The sequence below is a fragment of the Pongo abelii genome, chromosome 21 (assembly GCF_028885655.2).
Source record: "Pongo abelii isolate AG06213 chromosome 21, NHGRI_mPonAbe1-v2.0_pri, whole genome shotgun sequence".
In the NCBI taxonomy this organism is placed as follows: Eukaryota; Metazoa; Chordata; class Mammalia; order Primates; family Hominidae; genus Pongo; species Pongo abelii.
In genome coordinates, this window is record NC_072006.2 from 11,711,424 (window position 1) to 11,724,352 (window position 12,929).

Here is a 12,929-nt window from a genome sequence, read left to right on the forward strand (position 1 = left end):
TTTGAATTCCTGGAATAAATATTTGACTACAATTCCCTGTTATTAACAATATGCTCCTGAGTTTTATTTGCTAATATTTCATTAAGCTATTGACTTTAGTAACCATTTTCTTAGAAAATAATTATCTTAATCTAGGCTTTTGATTTTATTTCTAAAGTTGTTATACATGTTCTGTTTTGTGATTATTTTAATTTTGTCTGTATCAACTAGTGTTTCCTTTTTTACATTTTTTTGCTTCTTGTGTGTTTCCACATTCTTGCCCCTTTTTTTCCTAGTTAAGTTTATCATTTTCATAGTTTATTATTGCCATTATTTAAATATAGTTTTTCTTTTAAGTTTGTTTTGGTTTTGTTTATAATCTCCCCTTCCCGCACCCCCGCTCCAGCATTTTCTAACTCCTTATTTTATTCTATTTTCATTATTTCCTCTCTTCTGTTTTCTTTAGATTATTTTATTCTTCTTTGTCTTTTTTATTTAGATGCTAGATTTATTTACTTTTGTATTTCCTAATGATTATACGGCATTTAAGACTTTAAAGTGTGTTAGGAATTAAGCTTTAGCTATAATAAGTTGTGCTGATTCTTAAACATTTCTTGCTCTTTCGTTCACTGAAGTTTTTTCACCAAAACTGCCATAGTTTTGACCCTTTAATAATTTATGATGGTATCCTCTTTGTTATTATAATGTTTACTCTTTTATTCTTGAGAGTATTGTTGTTATTTTGTGTGGCAAAAAAAAAAAAAAGAGTTTTAGCAACCTGCTCTCAAACTGCCCCTGTGAGCCTCAAGTCCTGGGCATGTGACTTTTTGACATGAGTAATTTGATCTGCCACCAAGTCAAAAGCTTTTTTTGTTGTTGTCATTTTGTTTTGTTTTTTAACATGAGGACATGGTGACAAGTGCAAAAGAATTAAAGATTTAAAAATATACACTGGATTGTGAGCCAGAGTCTCAAACCCAGATGTGTCATATAGGTAGTGTTCTCTGATTTTGTAACTGAAAAAATTTGTGGCTCTCCACCTGTCTCTGTAGTACCATTTGATCTAGGCTATTCCTGATTTTCTCCTTGTTGAATCCAGTGATTTCTTTTCATTTACTTTTGTGTACAAGTCACAGACTAGAACTCAGAAGTTCTAGCCACCTAGATGGCTCTAATATCCCAAGGAAATTAACAGGGGCATCAGTAGGGACTGGACTGTTTCCACTGCTCCTTGACTGAAGTGATCTTCTTAAGCCAGTAGTGCACATGTCTTTCTCAGGAAGAGTTTCACGCTCACTCTGGCTTCTGGCTGTACTCAGTCTTGGAGCTCTAACTACATTTACCCCTGGCTTCTATTATGACATATGCAGCATGAACTTTTGATGAAATAATACATATCGTGTTGCTTAACCAAATGACCCCAGGAGCAGGCACACAGCTGTTTGTTCTCTCTCTCTCCCTCTCTCTGCCAACCTCATACCAGACTTGGGGTCATGATAAACTACAGGATCCTTGTGCACACCACTCAAATCCAAGGGAAGTAGAGGTGTCTTTGACACCAAGAGGTGCCATGTTGTCATCTCTCTAATGCCCTCCTTCATAAGGAAGAATTGGGCAGAAAATGCAGTGTTTCCATCCACCAAAGGCCCAGACAAGAAACAGAAGCAGAGCAGTGGTTCTCTTCCACTCTTGCTTCACCCAGGATCAAGGTGTGAGTTCACTTTGCCCACCTCCTCTTTCTAAGCCTTTCCTCTCCTTTGTCTTTGAAACTCCCTTTTATCTAGTAGACTGTGCTCTACAGTAGAAGGGATTTCAAATCACCATGCAAATCTGCACAACCCTACATGGGAGAATGATGGATCATTGAAAGATGGATGTAGTATCTCTGCATTAGCTATAAATTATAACTTCAGCTACCTCTTACTTCTCTGTAGAGGGCAAGTAGGAGAGAACCTATAGCTACACCATGTAGGTTGAAAATTGAGCATCAGTGGATACTTTGAAATATCCTACTATGCAAAGTAATATGCTAAACAAACTCTCCCCCCAACCTTAAACTTTTACTATTCCTTATCACAGACTCTTAGATTTGTGTTAGGGATAGGGCTGTGTAATCTCAGAGTTGGGAATGGTACAGATTTGGTTCAGGGACTGGGATAAAAGTTCAGAAATGGAATTAGGTTGGAATTAAAATGGTGTTGTTGCCTTGGATAAATACCTGGGTTTCACTGTCTCACTCCAAGAAGATTAAAAGAAGATCTCCCAAATAGGAGATCTGGCTTGTGGCAAGAGAACCAGATATTATAGGCAGGCTTGAGGAGGTGGTGTCTGATTTATGTAAGGCCCACAGATTGGTTGGACCAGGTGTGACGTTTACATAGCCAGCAGGGAAGGCTGCCCACCCCACCCTAATCATATTATGCAATTGAGCTTTCCACTTGGCCAGTGCCATCTTGTCTGCTCTTTACTGTACACATGGCTGGCAAAGAAGGGAAGATGGAGCGACCATGTTTGATATGGCTAGCCCCAGGTAGCCTTTTCCTATTGGCACAACTGCCATCATTCACCCTTACAAGCTTCCAGCTTGCTTGCCTGTGTCTGCAGCTCAATTTTACAGGCTGCTGTTTGTTACAGAATGATTTGGGGACTGCTTTTCATTAAAAAGAAAACCTTACTGAGGACTCCTATACTTTCACCATCTGCCTAAGATTTCATCTTAACTCTTACATCAGAATTAGGTTGCACCCAAAAAGTGTGTGATGTAGAGTCATCTGTTTACCTCAGTTGATGGTCTCAGGAATGGTCCTCAAGTGCCATGTTTGTTTATTCTCTGAGCATTTACAAGAATCTTGAATGATCTGCATCTCTTTTGAAACTACAATAGGTGTCTTCATTGAATTTCTGCTAATAAATAGACTTAGCTACTTATTATTAATTGAACTCATTTCATTTTCCACTTGAAGTTTGCAGAATGTACACAACATTCTTTTCAAAGACTTTCTGGTTATGCCAACCTTACTTGGTATAGTATTTTTAGACTGTGAGGGCATTGGAAGGAGTTAGTTCACAGTGGCATCTCTTATTCTCAGCTCCAGGGTAGACCTTTATCTTTTTAATCACAAAAAAACACAAATTGTAAATCATTTAAACAGTAGAGGAATGAATAAATAAAGGTCCTTATACTTGGATTTGGAGTTAAGATTGGAGTAAGAGATGGGCACAGAGTAACATTCAGGTACATCAACCATGTGCATTAACAGGTAATAAGAAACAGTGATTTCACATTTTAACTGGACTGAAAATGCAGCAAGTAAATGACTGCACTAACCTAACCCATCATCAAACAGGAATGCTTTTCTTGGAAACTTGGTTGTGAAGGTGAGAAGGGCAGTAATTACATGGGTCTGCATGGTCAAAAGAGTTTAACTTTCTTGTTGTTATTGTTAATTAAAGGCAACTCTTGGGATTTGTAAAAGCTGATAAGAGGAGAGATTCTTCCAACACAACTGGGATTAAATCTGCAGATGGCACACGAAGTAGAGCCAAACCCACTCCCACCCTTCTGTTGTGTAGGGCTGATGTTCCTGGCTTTCCTTCAGGTACCAGATGGAAACTACTCTTGAGCAACCCTCCTTGGTGACTCACTGGCTCATTATCCCACAGCCAGCTCAAGTATTTATACACATTATCATTTGATCTGGTGAATTCTTCAGAACATTTGGACTTGATTGGTCATTTTATTGACCCTATTGTTGACTATCATGTGTGGTATTTAACTGAAGGGGTATTTTTGAACACTCATATATGCTTTTCCTACATAAAGGCAAGCATTTGTCCAAGGCAGCCAGTCATAGGAAAGGGTAGTAAAGACTTTTGCTTCTATTCTCTCTAGAGTTCTTGCAATAAGCAGTCCCTTAATGAAGCCAGATGCATCCCCTTGCACTTAGCTACAACATGATTAGTGAAAATGACTCAGAGCTGTAATTTTAATATGCCAATTATTTTCTAAAGAAAAATATAAGACTGCTTTATATGCAAAAAATCATTTGTGTCTATTTCACACATTGTAAGTTCTTTGCACTGGGTTTGAATGTTTACTCTAGAATAAAGCCATCATATTTATAAGGTTTAGTGTTGCTGTAAAATTTCTGGCTCCAAAAATATTTGTAAAGTATTTGTCATAAATCATTTTTAACTTTGTAAATTTGTCAATTGTATAACATATGTCAGGTAAACTGCACATGACCAGACAGTTTTATGACCATAAGCCGAGGCCAGCCTATTGTCTCATGCCAGCTTATGCACAGGTTGGCAGTAGACACCTTCATAAAGAAAGAGATAAACCTGATTCAAGCTTTAAAATAGATTACTTATTTATTGGCCCCTTTTACTATCATTTATAAGCTCACAATTTTTGAAGTAAAAGGGAATCTGTCATTTAAAATTACGTTTTATTTATTTATTTAAAATATCATTTATTAGGTTTTGGGAAAAGTTTCTAAGTAAAAATCACTCACAAATCCACCCTTCTAAAGATAACACTGATAACATTTTCATTTTTCTTAGGGTTTAGTAGTAAGAATTGGACGTGGAATCATTGTATTAGGGGAGGGTAATGTATTTGCTTAAGAATAAACGTAAAATATAACTGGTAGATTGAATTGGGTTTAGGTATGTTTGAATATGCTATAAATGTGGTGCAACTAGAAATGATATGCGTCAAGAAAAGGACACACTGGGAGTAACAGACTGGCAAAAAGAGACTGCACAATATTTACATTTTTGAAACAATAAAGAAGTAAGCCAAGAATTCATTCTGGAGTTCAAACAAATAAAGCAGAGCACTTGCTAAGATGCAACTGAGTAGGAACGACTCCTTTTTGTCCCAATTATGGGGGCCCACTTCTTAGGGTAATGATATTATTAGGCTGGTGCAAACATAGTTGCAGCTTTTGCCATTACTTTTAAATGGCAAAAGCTGCAATTATGTTTGCACCATCCTAATACAATGAGAAATGCTGCATGCAATTGAAGTAAGCAGTAATTAGGGCCAAAGCTATGTGTGTTCTAGAAAGCTCTACCAAGGGAAGGTCAGGAAAGGAGTTTGAGAGGTTTGCTCAATGGGAAAAGGAAGAGATCATGAGGGGAATGGACCGGGATTCTAAGTAGAAAAAATTGTTATGGGGCCTTCAGTTCAGAGAGGCAGATTCAGACAGTGTTTAAATGGGTGGGCTTTGAGTTCAGACTCCCTGGGTTCAAATCGTGGTTGAGCAAGCAACCTAGCCTCTTAGTTTCCTTGATAGAAAAATGAGACTGGTAATGGCTGTGGTGAAGATTGTGAGAATTAAAGGATGTAGAATGCTTAAAACAGCACTTTACTTGGCTCATAGTAAAGTAACTGGATAAATATCAGCTATTATTATCCCACAGTGACTTGATCGTGTGCTTAGTGTAGACAAGCTGAGGTGTTGAAGCATTGCTTGCCCATTGCTGCATGGAAGAAACCTGAGGATTAAGACGTGGCCAAATGGGTTTCCTGCAAGGTTTATGAAACGGCTTGCATTAGTAACAAGGGGAGGGGGCTTTTTCTATTTCAATAACATTCTCCACACTTTGGAAAATGTATTCTGTTCTATTTTCTACCTAGAGGTTTAGGACTGGGAGATGAGAGTCAACATTTGTATATTTTTACATTTGTGGTGCCCTAACATGTGATTTGCCTTTTGATTTTTTATTTAATATTGTCATAAGCCTTTTCCAGTTAGATCTTTTTATACTGTTAATGCTTAACTAATATTAATATTATAATATTAACATGCTTATTATTAATGTCCACATGATGGAGTATTATATGATTGTATTATGACGTACTTAACTATTGTTTACTATTAGAAATTTTATGAATTCTGATATTTTCCTGTTATAAATGATGTGGCAATGAGCCTTTCTTACTAATTCATTTCCTTAGGAACTACTTATTGAGCACCCACTATATCCCAAGCTCTCTGGGAGGCACTGGGAATAGCAGCGAACTTGAAATAAATCTTGGTACATCTCTGATGTTCTTTAGGGTAGCTTGCTAGAAGCAAAATTGCTGTTCAGAAGAAATGAACATTTTAAGGCTCTTGATATCTATTGCCACATACTACTTAGAAACATACTGATTTACAGGTCTGTAGTAATAGATCATACAATTCATCTTGAACAAATACAATGTTTCTCTCTCTTCTTTCTTTCTTTTTCTTTCTTTCCTTTTCTTTCTTTCTTTCCTTCCTTCCTTCCTTCCTTCCTTCCTTCTTGCCTTTTTTGAGTCAGGGTCTTACTCTGTCTCCCAGGCTGGAATGCAGTGGCTCAATCATGGCTCACTGCAGACTCAAGCTCCTGGGCTCAAGCAGCCCTCCTGCCTCAGTCTCCTGAGTATCTAGAACCACCAGTGTATGCCACCAAGCCTGAATAATTTTTTAATGTTTTTTTAAGGTAGGGTCACTATATTGCCCAGGTTGGTCTTGAAATTCTGGCCTCAAATGATCCTCTTGCCTCAGTCTCCCAAAGTGCTGGGGTTACAAGCATGAGCCACCACACCTGGCCAAATAAAATGTTTTTTTAGGTATTCACATAAGTTTAAAAACATCTCCACCCACTTCAGAAAGCAGATGGAAACTCAATTCTGAGAGATGGTTTTCCCTTTCTACATCAGGACTTTCAGTATAATGAATAAACTACAGCAACTCATTTAACTTGGTGAAATCATTTTAAAAGACTGGAAATAAGAATGAGGAAGATGGAGAAAGAATAAAACCTTTGCTATTGATTAACCAAGCAATATACTTTTATAAAACACGTTTCCATATTTTGAAAGCAAAGGGACATGGTTTGAGGATAAGTGTTCAAAAGATTATGACAAAAACAATATTATAGTGAGATTCTAAATGATTTCAATTTTCCCCTTTATTTTAAACTATTGGATATGTGGAAATAGGATGCATCAAAGATTGGCCACATGGAAAAGGGAAAAATGGAGTAATGGGGCAGAACACATTAGGTGCCAGCAACGCAATGAAACTCAATAGGCATTAAAAGCAAATGCAAAACTTTGTCCACTGATTCAGCTATAAGCCTTGTTTCAATGTGCTTTTTATTAAAGTGAAAATCTTCCTTTACATCAGTGGAACCATAGATTAATTCCTGTCTTTATTCTTGTGGATTAAGGAGCTACCTGCTCAGGATTTTAAAACAAGATCACGAAAAACAGTTCCTTTGAAAAATTTTTGTTGGAGAACATTTTCTTGGTGTTAAATTTAGAGCCTGATCAGTGGCAGAATAGGTGAAAATGACCCCTAGGCTCACAGCACATAATCAATGTAGGTTCTAGGAGAAGACAATGAGTTGGTACCCTCCTTAGAGGTCCAGAAAGAGGTCACTGGCTCATCTCCTGAGAGGGGAAAGTCTGATACCTGCAAAAGACTACCAACAAGGCTTGGCTCGGAAGCAGGATTCCTGTTTCTGAAATGGTTAAGTGTTCAGAATCACTGTCCTCTCAGGAATACTACTACCACTACTGCAGCTACCATTTAAGCTGTTACCGTATGCTGAATACTCTAATGTCTTTTGTACACAAACTTATTATACCTTCCCAAAAGCCAGGGAAAGATATTCTATTGACCTCTGTAAGGCCATGGAAGGGTTTGATTGCATGTGTAAGATCCTACAACTTCCATAAAAGGGTTTGAACTCAGAACTTACTTTAAAAACTTTGAATGGAGGATTTCTCAAAGAATGTACTTGGAAAACAACATGACAGTCCAGTTTCCCAACCTGAAATACAGGGTGAATAGGAGCACCAACAAGGTAACTTAATGCTAAATGGATGAGATCTAAAATCCTGAAATCCCTACCAACTCAGGAGAAGGTCAATCTCCGACCCTAGGGAATTTGTAAGGATTAGATCTTAGTCATAATGGTTAAAATACATCATAGGGAAACCTGAGGTCATTCTTGAAACTATAAGCCTGTGCCTGTGTTCTCCCAAAAGAGTTAACATGCCAGGCACAGTTTTCCTAATCAAAATCCCCTTGATCTTAGCTGAGTTTAAAATGATACTTCCTGGTCACTTAAACCACTAAAAAGAAACTACAACAGGCCAAATTTGTCCTGAAGTCCTCCCCAAGTAACAAATCTTAGAGTGAAACTTCAGAAAGCAAAGAAAGGAAGCCCCTTTGAGTTGACAGTATAGAGGATACCCCCTGCAGATTCCAGTCATTTCTATAACATGCAAAGCTGAGTACAGAGAGGCCCAAAGCAAGCTCAGGTAAAGGCAAGGCTCATCTCTCTCTCCTTTTCTAAGTCTTGCCTGGATTCTGTGTAAGCAGATAAGCTGATGTCACTGAAAGTGGAAGTCAGTGCTTATTAATGGCACACAGTGAGAGAAGTACAAAAACTGAGAATGTTTTGACATTTTTATGGAAATTTGCCATTGCCATGTGTTCTGGTTAACAATTGCTGTTTAACAAACATCCAAAATAAAACAAAGTGGTCTAAAACAAAAATGTATTATCACATTTCATGGTTATGTGGGTTGATTGGGCTCAGCTGGGCATTTCTTATGTGATGTCTGTCTTGTGTTTGCTTTTAGAAGGCAGCTGGAGCTGGAGTTAACTAAAGACTCAGTTGGACAAGGTCTCCAGAATGATTCCTTCATTCACATACTGGGCACCTCATCTGGAATGGCTAGAACAGCTGGAGGCTGGCTGGGCATCTGTCTCCATGCAGCCTCTCCATTTGGATAGGTTGGGCTTCCTCTCACCGTGGTGGTCTCAGAATAGTCCCACCTCTTAACTGGTAGGTTGCTTCTCCTAGAGAACACACAGCAAGAGACCAGGGCTGGGAACTGCAAGGCTTCTGGTGAACCAGCCTGGAAGTCACACAGCATCACTTCTACCACATTCTGTTGCTCACACTCACAGGCACAGCCCAGATGTAAGAGGAAGAAGGGGACATATAGGGATAGGAATACCAGAAAGTGTCCTTCATCAGGGTTGTCTTTGGAAACTAGCTACCACAACATGATATCCAAGTGCATGATGACCAAACTCATCTTGTTGAGCTCGGTATAAACTGGTTCAGGAGTAGAACTCACATGGCAATTTGCACATGGCATGTGCTGCCTACTGGTCATATAGATTGGATTCAAGCATTACCACAAACAGTTTGAGAACGCTAACTTCTTAATCTCTGCTTCTGCCCAATCTGTCCTTATTTCTACAACTACACTCAACATTGGTTTTCAACCTCAGTATATTCCTTTGATTCTCACATATTAAATTAACTTTTCTTCAGCAACTCCCTGGAAGCAGTTTTTTTTTTCTAGCCACATACATTTGATCTCAAGCTCTCCTCCTGCTCGACCCTCTTCTTACTTTGGCTCTGCTGTATTTTTCTTCAACCAAGCCTTGCTTTATAGCATGAGCAGCTCAGCACTACAAAACAACACTTGCAGACTTCTGTGATGTTCACTTTTGCCTCATGAAATTTACATTTTAAAAAAGAAAACCTTTACAGATTGACAAGAGTAAAGAAGCAGGCTTCTTTAATATCGTTAATGTCGTTTTTCTCTCTTGTCAAGGATTTGGAGATGCAGAGATTTCCATTAAAAAATTATTTTGAAAATGTCAGAACACCCAATAGCAGAAGAGTAAAAACACCTTTCCCCATTATCCATATTCAGCAGTCCTCAAGACAATTGATTTTTAAGAAAACCCATTGATTTATTAGAAGACTCCATAGTCAATTTCTGTCGGGTTGGAGAAGAGAGCACAATCAAAAGTTCTGAACTATTCTGCCCTTATTCAAGGACAGAAATTTCATCTCTTGAACTTTCGGATAATTTATCTTTCATCATATCTGGTTACCGCACAGCAAAATGTTTTGAGAAACAAACCCCTAGAAAGGAGCAAAATTCCTTCCCAAGGATCAATTCAGCAGATAGAGTCCAGAATATGGGTTTTTATAAAGGTATTAATGTAATGGCATTGTTAGGGATGGTCAGTATTGCAGAGAACAACTTCTGGCATCCTCAGATAGGACACACCAGAATCAGTAGAAGCATGGCTTAATCTCACACTGGGTGTACTAGTTGTATTTCTAGATGTAGACAGATTTGGTAGAGTTAAACAAAAAATACTTGAAATGTGAAACTATTATAGATCCTCTTGCACAGTGAAATGACTTTGCGTAAATGAGTCTTAGATCAAAACATGTTTAAACAGTCTTGTTTTCTAAGGCAAACATTCGTGTTGTAGTGCATAAAGAGAACACTTGGGGAGAACACAATGTTGCTCTTCAAATATTTCAGAGTCTGTCCTACAGGAAAGGAATTACACTTACCCGCTTTTATTCCTGAGGTCAGAACTAGGACAAGTGGGTAGATATTGCGGGGAGGTGGACTTCACATCAACTTAACGAAACTATATTTAAAATTAACCTTTTTTTCAAAGTCGAGAGAGCTTCCATATAAGATAGTGAGCTTCCAGTCATGGACAAAGTTAAGCACACATTGGGTAACTGCCTTCGGGGGAGGCTGAAGAGGGATTTTTATAATACAAGCGTTTATTTTTAATTATAATACCTGTATGTGTCTAGGTTGTGTACATGTAATTGTGTATTCATGGCAAACTTTGAAAACTAGGATTTTTGGTAGTCCAAGAAGAGATTAAAAGACTCAAAACAGATTTAAGCACATCGGTGATAATTATAGTACTATCATCACTGTGACACAGTAATATCCCAAAAGCTCTATAAAAGTTAGACACAGTTTGTATATTACTCTCTTCACTTTTCTTCTAGTACTGTGTTGAACTTTTGATTGTCACAAGAGACTCTCGTCTGTATTCACAAGCAAATTTTTAGCATGTTGTGGTATTTTAGTAAAAGCTTCATTTATCTCTAGTGTTGGGTTGATGCTACTCCATACCTTGTCTAAAACTCAGTTGATCTCAACTTTCCATCAATGGCATTGCTATAATTATAATTTAAAATTTTTGGCAGTACACGTGAAGGTTTCCAGTACACTGGTATGCCTTACCACACCAGTTGTTATGGAAGGTATATTGGGCCTGGTCATTCCTAAGGGTTTGAAGTTACTTCTCTCACTTTGTGTTACATTTGTTTTTAGAAAGTAAACTAGTAATGAGCAAATAGTACCAACATCTTATGAAAGGTGGGAGATTTTTCTCCTGCGAAGATAGGTTTATTTTAAAATTAACGAAGGGAATCCAAGAAAGCCTTCTGATTTCTTTCCTTTTTCTTCACTCAGAGACCTAGAATGTTATTGAGTGCCAGAATCTCAAACACATGTTTTACAAATAAAATAACATCTGTACATAAACCATTAATCATTATCTTAATCATTACATGATTCGCCTTGTTTTGAAGGGTACATGGTACAGCTTTCATGAGCAAATAGTCATAAAAGAATCATATTTGCTATGCCCATGCCACTCTCTTGAGTTGAACACAAGTGTCCTTAGAAAACTGCAGAGAATTAGCCCATTGTATTTGATGCTTTTTATGTGACTGCCTGACAAGTTTAATTTTTTTCTAATGACAGAAGAGATAAATCATCAGTGCATAAAATTTGAAAAAATACAGATAAATGCAAAAAGGAATCACCACTAACCCAGATAATTTTTGTTAACACGTTAGTAAATTTTCTTAGGTATTGCAGCTAAATTTCCCTGGGACTGTAGGAACAGATCACATGTAGGAAAAAGTCACTAATAAGTCAGAAAGCCAAATCTTCTGCATATATGATCACTGTTACTATGGAAACCAACACCTTCCTGGATGTGACAAGCAAGCATGCTGAGGAAATGTCAGCTGATAGCATCATGGTAGGAAGCTGAGAGGAGGAGGCCTGTCCCTGTTGGAAAGCTGTGCCTGAAATGAGGACACCAACAGGAACATGCAGTGCACATTGGTGTCACCACCAGGCTAAAAGAACCTCCAAGGCCTGGACGTGACAAGAGACAAACCTGTCTGACCTCTCACAATACCCAAGCCCTAGCGGCAACCCAACCACAGGGAACTCTTCACGGTTGTATCTCAGCACCCAGAGCAAGGCCTGGCAACAGACAAGTGGGGAAGATGCTCCCCAAGTGTCTGTCGAATGTATGAGCAAAATAGTTATGGTGCTCAGCACCAAGGTGGTCTTTCTCCACACCTTTTCTTTCACTCATAAATGAGCCATAATGAGTATGTGCTTGTTATTATAAATACAAAAGACAATATAACAAGCCGGTTTTGTTTTTCCTAAAAACGTATCTCCTTGGCTCCAGGAAAGCCCCTAGAACCAGGAACTTTGAGCACAGTGGAATTTTGCACTGAGATGCCAGTTAGAGAATCCCTAGGCATGGATAACCTTCCTACTGGAAAAGTAATTTAATCATAGCATGCTCTGGCTTTGGGCTATTTGCTGTAATCCAAATAGAGAAAGCATTTTAGAAACTGAGTGACAGTCTCCTATATTTATCCTGGATCCCTCTTTCTATAAAGCTGCAGATAAAACTACTAACTAAAATTTTAATAGGACCCTCCATGTGGTCTCTGTCACTGACAATTACAAAATTTCTATTCAAAGAGAAGAGAATGAGTTTTTACATATCCCTCCAATTTTCAAAAAATACAGCATCTCTTATAGTTTTTTTTCTCAGTTTTTGCTCCAGTTGAAAGTGATCTGTTGATGAAGGCCAGTTAACAAGGCCCACAATTTTACCATAATATTCCAAAACAAGTGAGACAACTCTTTTTTAAAAAAAAATTATTCATTAATTTTTATTTTCTTCAGCTTTATTAAGGTATAGTTGACAAAAGTTGTATATATTTACAGTATAAAATATGATGTTTTCATATATGTATACATTGTGAAATGATTAAATCAAGTTGTATACTAATTA

At 37.8% G+C, this 12,929-nt stretch overlaps 1 long non-coding RNA gene across 1 annotated transcript; it reads left to right on the plus strand.

The window, feature by feature from the left end:
* Nucleotides 1-1,395: 1,395 nt before the first annotated feature.
* On the plus strand, nt 1,396-9,318 carry LOC129052273 (uncharacterized). Its single transcript, XR_008517250.1, has 2 exons — nt 1,396-1,688; nt 8,612-9,318. It is a non-coding gene; the product is annotated as an uncharacterized LOC129052273 (long non-coding RNA).
* Nucleotides 9,319-12,929: the final 3,611 nt, after the last annotated feature.